We start from the raw sequence: 12,909 nt of genomic DNA, 5'->3' as shown, positions 1-12,909 counted from the left end.
TGGGGAGGGATAGCATTAGAAGAAATGCCTAGTGTAGATGACAGGGTGATGGATGCAGCAAACCACCATCATGGCACGTGTATACCTATGTAACAAACCTGCATGATTGGTACATGTACTTCAGAACTTAAAGTATAATAAGTAAATTTGAAAAGGAAAGAAAAGAAAAATGAAATGAGTCACTATTCCATGTATAGCCAGGTGTTCACATATGCAGTCTCAATTTCAACTGTGAACTGCATCCATGAATTAGATTTAGGACCTCACCAGTGGGTTCTGCTTATGTGTGAGGGTGACAAGGCCAGCGGTTGGCTGGGGGTGCATAGAGTAAGAAATATTTCTATTGTGTGCTGGGCCTTGAATTTATACTCTCTGTATCACCCAAGGGCTTTATACAATATGGGATAAAGTGGTACTTTTTTAATGATCTTTGTACAAAGAGAAGACCTAGAATCTTACCTGTTTCTCTCAGCTTAGCTAGAACAGAGAGTATCTTTTACTGGCTAATTTGATATATGGACCCTCCAATAGGGGAGATTTTGCCTTTTTTTAGACTTAGGGCAATGGATAAAATACTGCATCTCCTATGTGAGGAAACGTGACATGAGATTATGACACTCAAGCTTATTCTATAACGCTTTTGTGTGACAATTAAGAGTATAATAACAGAATCCAGTACACAGGTGAAATTATAACTCTCATAGGCACACCCAGGTGAAAATTAGAATTGTTACTTTCACACATAGAAAGAACCCACTGCGGAGGTCCTGAATCTCACAGGCACTCTCCACAATTAGATTTGTGACAGTCAGATGTGGGTCCCAGGACAGTTGGCATGCTAATTTTTGGAGCCAACTTACAGACAATTTGATGACTGTCATACCTATATCTGGCCAATATGAGAGATGTGGGCATGGGGCAATGGGTACAATCATTGCTTCATTGATTTATGCCAGAATGGAGGTCTCAAAGCAGATTGCAACTGCCACTTACACCATATAAAGCCCGTGGGTAATACAGAGGGTGTCATCACAAAACCAAGAACACAGGTGAAATTGTGACTCTCCTGTGCACACTCAGCCAACTGTAAACACCGTCACTCTCACACATAGAAACCGTCCACTGTGAGGCTGTGGATCTCACATGGAGGTAGTTGAAAGTTGGAATTGTGACTCATACATGGACCTGCTTAACAGGTAGAATAGCGACTCAAAGAGCAGGATTCAGAACATCTGTGAGGCTGTGACTCATAAATTCAGAAATTGTTTGCATTTGGAGTTGTGGCTCTCTTGCAGGGATAGAGTCCAACAGGAAGGTTGTGACCCACGTACTTGAACCCAACTCAAATGAGATCTCTTGACCCTCATACCTGAAGTCAAAAAATGTGTGGAGGCCGGGCATGCTGGCTCACTCTTGTAATCATGGCACTTTGGGGGGCCAAGGCAGGTGGATCACCTGAGGTTGAAAGTTCAAGACCAGTCTGAACAATATGGAGAAAACCCATCTCTACTAAAAATCCAAAACTAGCCAGGCATTGTGGTGCATGCCTATAATCCCAGCTACTTGGGAGGCTGAGGCAGGAGAGTAGCTTGAACCCAGGAGGGGGAGGTTGTAGTGAGCCAAGATTGTGACATTGCACTCCAGCCTGGGCAACAATGAAACTCCATCTCAAAAGAAAAAAAGAGTCTGGAATTTTGAATCTAATTTCTCAGCCTTCTTGCTAGTGTGATTGTAACATCTACCTTTGCCTAGCACCTGAGTGATTTGGCTATCCTGCCTGGGTAAAGCCCAGAAAAAATTGTGATTTTAAAAAAATTATTTTTTTTTTTACCTGGGCCAAGCATTTAAGTTATTTTACTTTCCTGCATAGGCCATGTCCTCAGGGAAAATTGTGACATATCACTGTGCCCATAACCTAGGTTATATAATCATCCTCTTCTGCCTGGGCCCTGCCAACAGACATAATTGTAGCATATAGTTGGGCCAATCACCTAAGTGATGTGACGTTACTCTTTGCCATGGGCTTTGCTGAAGTGCAGGTTGTGACATATCACTGAGCCCTATGCATAAATAATATGACTCTCCTGCCTTGGCTCCTCCAAAAGGAGGCATTTTGATATATCTATTGGCCCATCAACTGGGCCTATTGTGACCCTTTTCTCTTACCCGAGTCCTGTCCACACAGTGACATATTTCTGTGCCCTGCATGCAGATAGTGTGTCTTTCCTTATGAATGCTGCCCACTGAAGGCATTGAGACATACTGCTGGGCCCAGTACCCAGGTTATGTGACTTTTCTGTCGCAGCCCTGCCCATAGAGTAGATATCGACATGTTTCTGGTCCGGCATTCAGGTGATCTGATCATCTTTTCTGGTTTGTTCACATAGGCTGTTTTGACATATAGTTTCCCCAGCTCACAGGCGTTACAATTACACTCATATGAGAACCCAGACAATAGGAATGATTTTGATGCTCTTAGCTAGACTTTAAGCAGTAGGTAGAGTCCTGGGTTTTCTACTTTTAGAAAAGTTGCAGAGATGTATAAAATTTATACAAATCCTATAAATAGTTTGTGTGCTACAGAGAATGCAGTAATAGGACTCAGCACACAGGCGAGATTGTGACTCTCACAGGTACAATAAGCCAACAATTAGGATTGTCACTTCCAAACATGGAAGGAACACACTGGTGAGCTTCTGGACCTCACATGCTGATAGAGTCCACAGTTAAAAGTCTGACTGTCATGTTTACATCTGGAAACAGGTTGAACAGTGACTGATTTCTGGACCCAGCTCAGAGGCACAGTGATTAGTTGCATACCTGGACCTAGACAATAGGAGAGATGTTGACTCTCATAGGTAGCCTTAAAGCAATGGGCAAGGTCCTGGGCTTTCTACTCGTATGAAGGTCACAAAAGTTTACAACACTCATGCCTAGTGTATGATCCTTTCCGGTGATAGAGAGTGTCATAAAAGATCCCAGCACAAAGTAAAGACTGTGATTCTCATAGGTGTACTCAGACAACAGAGAATTGTCACTCCCACACATGGACAGAGACCACTGGTGAGGTCCTGAGTATCACATATGGATGCCATCCCGCAGATGAAATTGTGACTGTCATATGTGGACCTGGCCACAGGTGAAATGGTGACTTCTTTCTGCACCCAACTCACAGGCACAATGAGAACTGTCATATCTGAACCTAGCCAATAAGAGATGTTAGCTCTCATTCCTGGCTTAGGACAATGAGTAAGATCATGAGTTCATACCAGCATGTAGATCTAAGTGTGGATTGTGACTTTCAGGCATACCATAGAAAGCACTTAGGTGGCACCAAGAGTGTGATAACAGGGCCCAGTGCATAGGGGAGATAGTGACCCTCATAGGCACACACAGTTTACAGTAAGAATTTTCACCCTCTTAGTCACAGCCCATTGTTGAGTTTCTGAATCTCACACTCAGAGGCAGCTAAAAGTTAGAATTGTGAGTCTCATACAGGGATCAGGTCCACAGATGAGATGATGACTCTTGGACTGAGATTTATTACACCTCTGAGGCTGTGACTCTACTACCAGGACACATTCTGAAGGTTGAATTGAGACTCTCGGGCACAAATCTAGTCAAATATTGAGATTCTGATTTGCATACAGGAGGTGTTGGCTGTCATCCCTAGAACTGGACATGTTTGGGATTGTTTATCTCATCCCTGGACTTTTCTTGACGTGTGATTGTGACGTATGCTTTTTCCCATATCCTGAGTGATTTTAGTTTTCTTCCTGGAGCCATTCCACAGATGAAACTGTGACATATGCAAAGGTCAAGCATCAAGCTAATATGACTCTCCTCATCTTCCTCAACCTGCTGTTAAGAAGTGATTGTTACATATTTCTGAATTTAACACCTGGGTGATGTGCCTCTTCTCTTATAACAAGGCTTTCAGCACAGAGAAGACTGTGACATATCACTGGGCCCAGCACCTAGGTGATGTGCTTGTTCTGCCTTAATTCTCCTCACATAAAACACTATGACTTATTTTGTGGTCAATCACCTAGGTGAAGTGACTCTTCTCACCTGCCTGGGTCCCAGCTTCAGAAGAACATGTGACATACTGCTGGATCCAGCACCTCGGTGATTTGAGTCTTCTCTGCTGCCTGATCTTTGCCAACAGTGGGGATTGTGAACTATTCCTTAATCCAGCACCTAAATTTTGTGACTCACTTCTTTTGCTCAGTCCTGCGAACGGTAGGAATTGCAACATATTGTGGGAACCAGCAACTAGGTGATGTGAATCTCCTCTCTTGCCTAGGCCCTGCCCACATTGGGCATTGTTACATATTGCTGGGCTCATCACTTAAGTAATGTAATTGTTTTCTGCTTGGATCTGTCCATGTAAAGATTGTGGTATTTCACTAGGTGCAGAATCCAGTTGCTATGACTCTTCTTCCTTGATCCCACTTATAGCGAGGATTGACATATTCCTGTCCTAGCATCCAGGTAAAGTGACTCTTCTGCCAGGTTCTAGTCTACAAGTGAGATTGTGACAGCCACCCGGGCTCAACTCACTGGTGCGATAATGACAATCATACCTGAACCCAGCAAAAAGGAGGGATATTGGTTCTCTTTGCAAGACTTAGGTCTGGGTGTTTCTTGTATGAAAGTCAGAGAAAATTACAATACTCATGCATATTGTATAATGCTTTCAGTTGGTACAGAGTGTCATAACAGTGCTCAGCACAGAGGTGAGACTGTGACTCTCATATGCACACCCAGCCAACAGTTAGGATTTTAACTTACACATATGTTAAGGTCCCAAATCCCACATATAAATGCAGTTTGCAGTTAGAATTGTGACTTGCATGTGGATCCAGCCACAGGTAAAATGGTGACTCACTTCTGAATGCAGCTGACAGACACAGTGATGACTCTCATTCTGAATGAGAGGTTGACGCTCACACCTGGGCTTAGGGCAGCAGTTAAAATCATGAGTTACGGCCAGGCGCGGTGGCTCACGCCTATAATCCCAGCACTTTGGGAGGCAGAGGCGGGTGGATCACGAGGTCAAGAGATCGAGACCATCCTGGTCAACATGGGGAAACCCCGTCTCTATTATCAGCTGGGCATGGTGGTGCGCGCCTGTAGTCCCAGCTACTCAGGAGGCTGAGGCAGGAGAATTGCTTGAACCCAGAAGGTGGAGATTGCAGTGAGCTGAGATCGTGCCATTGCACTCCAGTCTGGGTAACAAGAGCGAAACTCCTTCTCAAAAAAAAAAAAAAATCATGAGTTACACCAGCATTCTGAATCTGACACCCAGAGGCAGTTGAAAGTTAAAACTGTGACTCTCATACATGGATTCCATCCACAGGTTGGGTGGTGACTCTTGGACCAGAATTAAGCACTCCCATGAGTCTGTTACTTTCATACCAGGACACAGCCGCTAGGTGGGGCTGGAACTCTCATGCACAGATCCAATTTACTATTGAGATGATGAGTCCTGTACTTGCCCATAACTCACAGGAGGTGTTTACAGTCACTGGGCCCAACATCTAGGTGACATAACTCTCCTCTCATGTCTGGGCCTTGCCCATTTTAGGGACTGTGACATAGCACTGAGCCTAGCACTTTTCTGTGTGGGTTCTGCATACCGGGGGCATGGCAACGTAATGCAGTACCCAACATTATGATGACTCAGGTCACAGGAATGGTGGTAACTCTCATACCTGGATCCAGTCAGTAAGAGAGTTGTTTGATCCCAGACATAATTCTAGGGTAATAAGATTGTAAATCCATACATGCATGGAGGTCTCAGAGCAGATTGTGGCTCTCAGGTGTGTATTTTAAAGCCCTCGAATTGTACAGTGTGTCATAATAGGACCCAGAACACTGATGAGACTGTGACTCTTGTATGCACACCCAGCTGACAGTGAGAATTGTCACCCTCCCAGTTGAATATGGCACACTGTTGAAGTCCTAAATGTCATAGCTGGAGGCAGTCAAAATTTGGAATTGTGTCTCAGAAAAAAATCCAGTCCACAAGTGAGATAGTTGGATTTAGCACACCTGTGGTGACTTCTGTGAGTCCCTGCTGGGATACAGTCTGCTGGTGACATTGAGGTCTCATGCACACACTCAGTTCACTGTTGAGTCTGACTCATACTAGGACCCAACACACAGATGTTGAATATCATACCTAGACCTGGGACATATACAGGATTTTCAATCTCATCTCTGCACCTTCCCACAAATGTGATTATGACATATGCTTTGCCCAGCCCCTTAGTAATTTAACTCTCCTGCCTGGGCCCAGCCCAAAACTGGAATTGTGGCATATACCTGGGCCAGGCACCTAAATACTGTGACTTTCTTCTTTTGCCTGGGATCTGCAAACAGAAAAGAGTGTGACATATTGCTAAGCCCAGCATTTAGGTTATGTGATTCTTCCTCCAGTCCTTTCTACAAAGCCATTGTGACATATCTCTGGGAACATTAACTAGATTAAGGGACTCCCCTCTCATCCCTGGGTCATTCCCTCAGGGGGAATTATGACATATCACTGAACCCAGAACGTAGGTGATCGAATTCTCCTCTACTGCCCGGACCCCATCCACAATATGAATGGTAATATATTGTCGAGCCCAGCAACTAGATGAAGTCACTTTCATCTCCTGGAAACCTGCTCAGTGCGGGAGTTACATGTTGCCAGGCCCAGCACCTAGGTAATGTGGCTCTCCCCTCCTGTTTAGTCCCTCCCCACAGTGGGAAATATGACATGTGACTGGGCTCACCACCTAGGTGATGTAATGCTTCTATTTCTTGACCCACCCACAGTGGGTATTGTGACATATTACGGTGTTCAAGAGCTAAATAATGTGACCCTTTTTTCCTTATTGAGCCCTGCTCATAGGGGTTATTGTGACATGCAGCTTGGCCTTGAACCCAGATGATTTAACTCTCCTACCCAGGCTCTGCCGATGGAGAACAGTGTGACATGTCTCCGCATCCATGACCCAGGCGATGTGTTCTGGCTCACAGAAGAGAATGTAACATACCACTGGACCCAGCATCTAGGTGATGTATCTCTACTCTTTTTTCCTAGGCCTTGCTTTTAGGGTTGCTCAGCCCAGGACCCAGGTGATGTTACTCTCCTGCTTGGCCTTACCTGCCCACAAAAGGCATTGTGACATGTCTTTGTGCTCATTACCCAAGTAATGGTACTCTTTTTACTGCCAGAACGCTATTCTTGGGGAAAATCATGACATATCACTGTAGTGAGCATGTAGGTGAGGTGACTCTTCTGCCTCTGCCTTGCCCATAAAAAAAATTGTGACATATCACTGAACCCAGATCCTAAATGATATTACTGCACCTTACATACAAAAAATATATATATAAAATATTACTGGGCCTCAGACCTAGGTGATGAGACTCTCCTTTACTACCTGGGCCTTGTCCCAAGCGGGCATTGTGACATATCTCTTGCCCCATCACCTGGATGAAGTGGCTATTCTCTTCTGAATAGGTGCTGCCCACAGCTGTGATTGTTACAAAACCCTGGGCCCAGCACTCAAGTGTTTTGACTCTGCTGCATGGACCCTGCCCACAGAGGGCAGTGTGATACATGTATGGGCCCATCGACTAAAAATGTGACTTTCCATATTAGTCTGTTCTCATACTGCTAATAAAGTCATACTCAAGACTGGGTAATTTATAAAAGACATAGGTTTAGTGGACTCACAGTTCCACATGGATGAGGACGCCTCACAATCAGGGTAAAAGATGAAGGAAGAGGAAAAAGGCATCTTACATGGTGGCAGGCACAAAGGCCTGTGCAGGGAAACTTCCCTTTATAAAACCATTAGATCTCATGAGACTTACTCACTATCCCAAGAACAGTGTAGGGGAACTACCTCCATAATTCAATTATATTTACCTGGCCTTGCTCTTGACATGTGGGGATTATTAAAATTCAAGGTGATATTTGGGTGGCGACATAGACAAACCATATCACTTTTATCTCCTGCCAGGGGCCTGTACATAGGGGAGATTTTGACACATCACTAAACCCAGCACCTTAGTGATGTGACTCTCCTGGAACCTGCCCTCAAAGGGAATGGTGACATGGGTGATGTGACCCTCCTCTCCTGCCTGGATTCTGTCCTAAAAGAGAATGGTAAGATATCACTGAGACCAGCACTTAGGTAATGTGATTCTCAGCTTCTACCACGGCACTGTCTAGAAGGGGCAAGGTGACATTGTGTGGGGACAATCTCCTAGGTTATGTGACTCTTCTGCATTGGCCTGGCTTAAAGTGGGATTTGTGACATACCTCTGGGCCTACCACCTAGGTGATGTGACCTTCCTCACCTGCTTGTGCTCTGCCCACAGGAAGATTTCCATGTATCTCTGATCCCAGCACCTAGGTAATGGGACTCTTCTGCCTAAGCACTGCTTACACCAGCCATTGTGACATATTCCTAGGCCTAAGACATAATAATGTGACTTTTCACTTCTGCTTGGGCCCTACACAAAGTGGGCATTGTGATATATCATGGGGCTCATCACCTAGATGATGTAATTCTTTTGCTTGGGCCTTGCCCACAGAATAAATAGTGATATATTGCTAGGTGCAGTACCTAGATGATGTGGTATTTCTGCTTTGGCCTGTACCACAGAGGGCACTGTGACATACTGCTGAAGTTAGTACTCAGGAGACATGACCCTGGGCCAGAGCTGAGTCAACAGGTGGATTGTGACATATTCCTTGCCCGGCACCTAGGTGACATGATTCTTTCTTCCTGCAAGGGCCCTGATGTCAGTGAGGATTATGGCATATTGCTGGGCTCTACACCTGAATCATGTGACTCTGCTGCCTGAATTCTGCCAAAAAAGGCATTGTGACCTATTCAATAGGCTAGAACCTACATGATGTGACTTTCCTCTCCTTCCTGAGCCCCTGAGCCCTGTAAATATAGTTAATTGTGAAATACTGCTTTGAGCAGGACCCAGGTAATGTGGCCCTGCCCACAGAGGAATTGTGACATATTGCCGAGCTCAGCACTCAAGTAATGTGACTTTCTTGCCAGGACCCTGAATGCAGGGAGTTACTGAAATATTCCTAGACCAACATTCAAGCAATGTAACCCTCCTGTCTGGTCTCTTCCCACAGATGGGATTGTGACATACCTAGGCCTAGCTCACAGGCATGATTGAACCCAACTGATAGAAAAGATTTTTTACTCTCATGGCTAAAGTGAGGGGAATGAGTGAGGTCTTCTGTTTCCTACTTGTCGTAATGTCACAGAAGGTGATGATACTCATGCATATCCTATAACACTTTTGGGTGACACAGAGAGTGTCCTAACAGGACTCAGAACATGGGTGAGATTGTGCATCCCATAGGCACACCCAGCTAACAATTAGAACTGTCACTCTTACACAATGACATGGTCCACAGTTAAGAGTTGTGAATGTCACGTGTAATTCAGCAGTGTGATGATGACTCATTTCTGGACCAAGCTCACAGGTGCAATAATGACTCTCATACTTGAATTTAGCCAATAGAAGAGGTGTTGATTCTTGTAGCTGGGCTTATGGCATTGGGTAAGATCCTGAGTCTTCTGCTTGCAGAAAGTTCCGAGATTACCACCCTTATGCATATAATATAAAGCCCTTAGGTTTCACAGAATTTTATTACAGGACCCCATACGAAATTGACATTGTGACTCTTCTATGCACACTCATCTGACAGGATTATCACCCTCACACATGGACAGAGCCCACTGCTGAGGATATGGGTCTCACTTGTGGATATAGCTCACAGTTTGTAATGTGACTGTAATATGTGTCTCTTACCACAGGTGGGATGTCTTATTTCTGGACCCAGCTCATAGGCACAGTGATGACTCTTATACCTGAACCCAGCAAAGAATAAATACTGAATCTTGTAATAGGATGTTGTGAATATGTGTGTGTGTTTCTTAAGCTTTGAGAAATTGACTGTAAATATTACAGCTTAATAAATATTATATACATAAATGGCATATAAATTAAAATACAAATTATACATATTTAGAACGTAGTTACTTACAATTGCTTAAAGCTCACCTGATCAGCCAAGGCCTATCTTCTTCAAGATCACGCTGAAATTGCACCTGCTTGGTTACAGTATCTCCTAGGGTGAAATGACCCTTACTGAGAATGGTCAAAATAAGAAAGAAAAATTATGGTACACAAATCTTATGTGTAAAGACAGAGCTGTAGAAAAAAAAAATGCTCAGAGAAGGATAAATATATCAATTTTACCAAAGTTATTTTTAAGAAAATAAATGCTTCAAAGTCAAATAAAATTTATTCATTTAATTAAAAATTGCAAATGCTATGGTGAATGAAATTAAAGGCCTCTGACTTTACAAAGTTTACATTGTAGAGTTTGGAAAATAAAGCCAATTAGGTAATAAATAATAGGCACGTGTCACCACACCTGGCTAATTTTAGTATTTTTAGTAGAGGTGGGGTTTCACTATGTTGACCAGACTGGTCTCGAATTCCTGAACTCATGATCCACCCACCTCAGCCTCCCAAAGTGCTGGGATTACAGGTGTGAGCCACTGCACCAGGCCAATACTCTCTTTTCTTAAAGAAAATGTGGGTAGATCACAAGGTCAGGAGATCAAGCCCATCCTGACTAAAAAGGTGAAACCCCGTCTCTGCTAAAAAGAACAAAACATGATCCGGATATGGTGGTGCACGCCTGTACTCTCGCCGAGGCAGGAAAATCACCGGAACCCTGGAGGGGGAGGTTGCAGCATGCCGAGATCTCACCACTCCACTCCAGCCTGGCAGAAGACGGAGACTCCATCGAAAAAAAGAAAAATAAATCCACTCAAAGTAAATTAGACACTTGAATGTAAGGCTTGAAACTCTGAAACGATTACTACAAAAAAAAAAAAGTCCCATAACATTGGTTGGGCAGTGACTTTTTGTATTTAAACTCGAAATCCCAGGGAACAAAAGGAAAAATAAGAGTTAGAATACTACAAATTAAAATGCTGCTGCACAGAATATGATACAATCAACAGGATATCTAAAAAGTGAGACAAGAGGTTAATATAAAAAATATATAAGAAACTTAAATGACTATACAACAAAAAAGAAGACACTATTAAAAATGAGCTAAAAGCATACATATTTCTTCTTTTCTTTTTCTTTTTTTTGAGACGGAGTTTCGCTCTTGTTACCCAGGCTGGAGTGCAATGGCGCGATCTCGGCTCACTGTAACCTCCGCCTCCTGGGTTCAGGCAATTCTCCTGCCTCAGCCTCCTGAGTAGCTGGGATTACAGGCACGCACCACCATGCCCAGCTAATTTTTTCTATTTTTAGTTTTCTATTTAGAGACGGGGTTTCACCATGTTGAGCAGGATGGTCTTGATCTGTTGACCTCGTGATCCACCCGCCTCGGCCTCCCAAAGTGCTGGGATTACAGGCGTGAGCCACCATGCCCGGCCAAGCTATATACATATTTTTTCAAGAAAATACATATATATGACAAACAGATATATTTTAAAATGCTGAATGTCAATTCTTATTAGAGAAAGCAAGCCCACCCCCCACAAATAATATCTATGATATCAACACACTTATTAGAATGACTTTTAACAACAATAACAAAAAAGGCCAGGTTCAGTGGCTCTTGCCTGTAATCCCAGCACTTTGGGAAGCCAAGGCCAGAGGATCACCTGAGGTCAGGAGTTCAAGACCAGCCTGGCCTACATGGCCAAAACCCATCTCTACTAAAAATACAAAACATTAGCTGGGCATGGTGGCAGAGACCTGTGATCCCAACTACTCAGGAGGCTGAGGCAGGAGAACTGCTTGAACCCAGAAGGTGGAGGTTGCAGTGAGCTGAGATTGCACCATTGCACTCCAGCCTGGATGACAGAGCAAGACTCTGTCTCATAAATAAATAAATAAATGAAAAAAGCCTTAGCTGGTAAAGATGTGAATAAAAAAATGCTTGCACACTGATTTGAATGTAAATGAGGACATTTACATTATGAATAACAAAATATAGATTACTCAAAAAAACTTAAAATCGGCCAGGCGCGGTGGCTCATGCATGTAATCCCAGCACTTTGGGAGGCCGAGGCGGGCGGATCACCTGAGGTCGGGAGTTGGAGATCAGCCTGATGAACATGAAGAAATCCCACCTCTACTAAAAATACAAAATTAGCTGGCGTGGTGGCACATTCCTGTAATCCCAGCTACTCTGCAGGCTGAGGCAGGAGAATCGCTTGAACTTGAAAGTTGGAGATCACGCCATTGCACTCCAGCCTGGAAAACAAGAAGGAGACTCCATCTCAAACAACAACAACAACGACAACAACAACTTATAATTAAACTACTATGTAATCTAGCAATTGCACTATTGGATATATATCCAAAACAAAATCAGAACGACGAAATATTTACACTTTTATGTTGTTCGCAGCACTCTTCAGAACAGCCAAATTACACAATCAACAGTACAACATCTACTGAGCAAATAAAGACAATATGATACATATGCACAATGGAATACTATTTACATTTAAAAGAAAATTCTGATTTTCAATCACATGGATTAACCTGAAGGGCATTAGTTATAACAAGCCAGTCACAGAAAGATTAGTATCTCATGATTTTGCTTACACATGGATTCTAAAAAACTTAAATCTCATTGATGTAGAGATCAAAATGGTGACCACCAGATGCCAAGGTATTTAGAAAAAAAATGGGGAATTGGAAAGATGTCTGTCAAAGAATACATAATCATAGTTGGATAGGAGGAGGAAGTTCAAGATTGTACAGCACTGTGACTACAGTTTATAATATTGCATGTTATGTTTGAAAAATGCTAAGACAATTTTATGTGAT

General features: G+C 43.3%; 1 long non-coding RNA gene across 1 annotated transcript; it reads left to right on the top strand.

Moving 5' to 3' along the window:
* On the top strand, window positions 1–11,207 carry LOC108589631 (uncharacterized). Its single transcript, XR_004738180.3, has 3 exons — window positions 1–7,065; window positions 8,022–8,167; window positions 9,855–11,207. It is a non-coding gene; the product is annotated as an uncharacterized LOC108589631 (long non-coding RNA).
* The last annotated feature ends 1,702 nt before the right edge of the window (window positions 11,208–12,909 follow it).

This window comes from Callithrix jacchus, chromosome 22 (assembly GCF_049354715.1).
Source record: "Callithrix jacchus isolate 240 chromosome 22, calJac240_pri, whole genome shotgun sequence".
Classification (NCBI taxonomy): Eukaryota; Metazoa; Chordata; class Mammalia; order Primates; family Cebidae; genus Callithrix; species Callithrix jacchus.
This window is presented reverse-complemented; position numbering and strand designations above follow the sequence as displayed.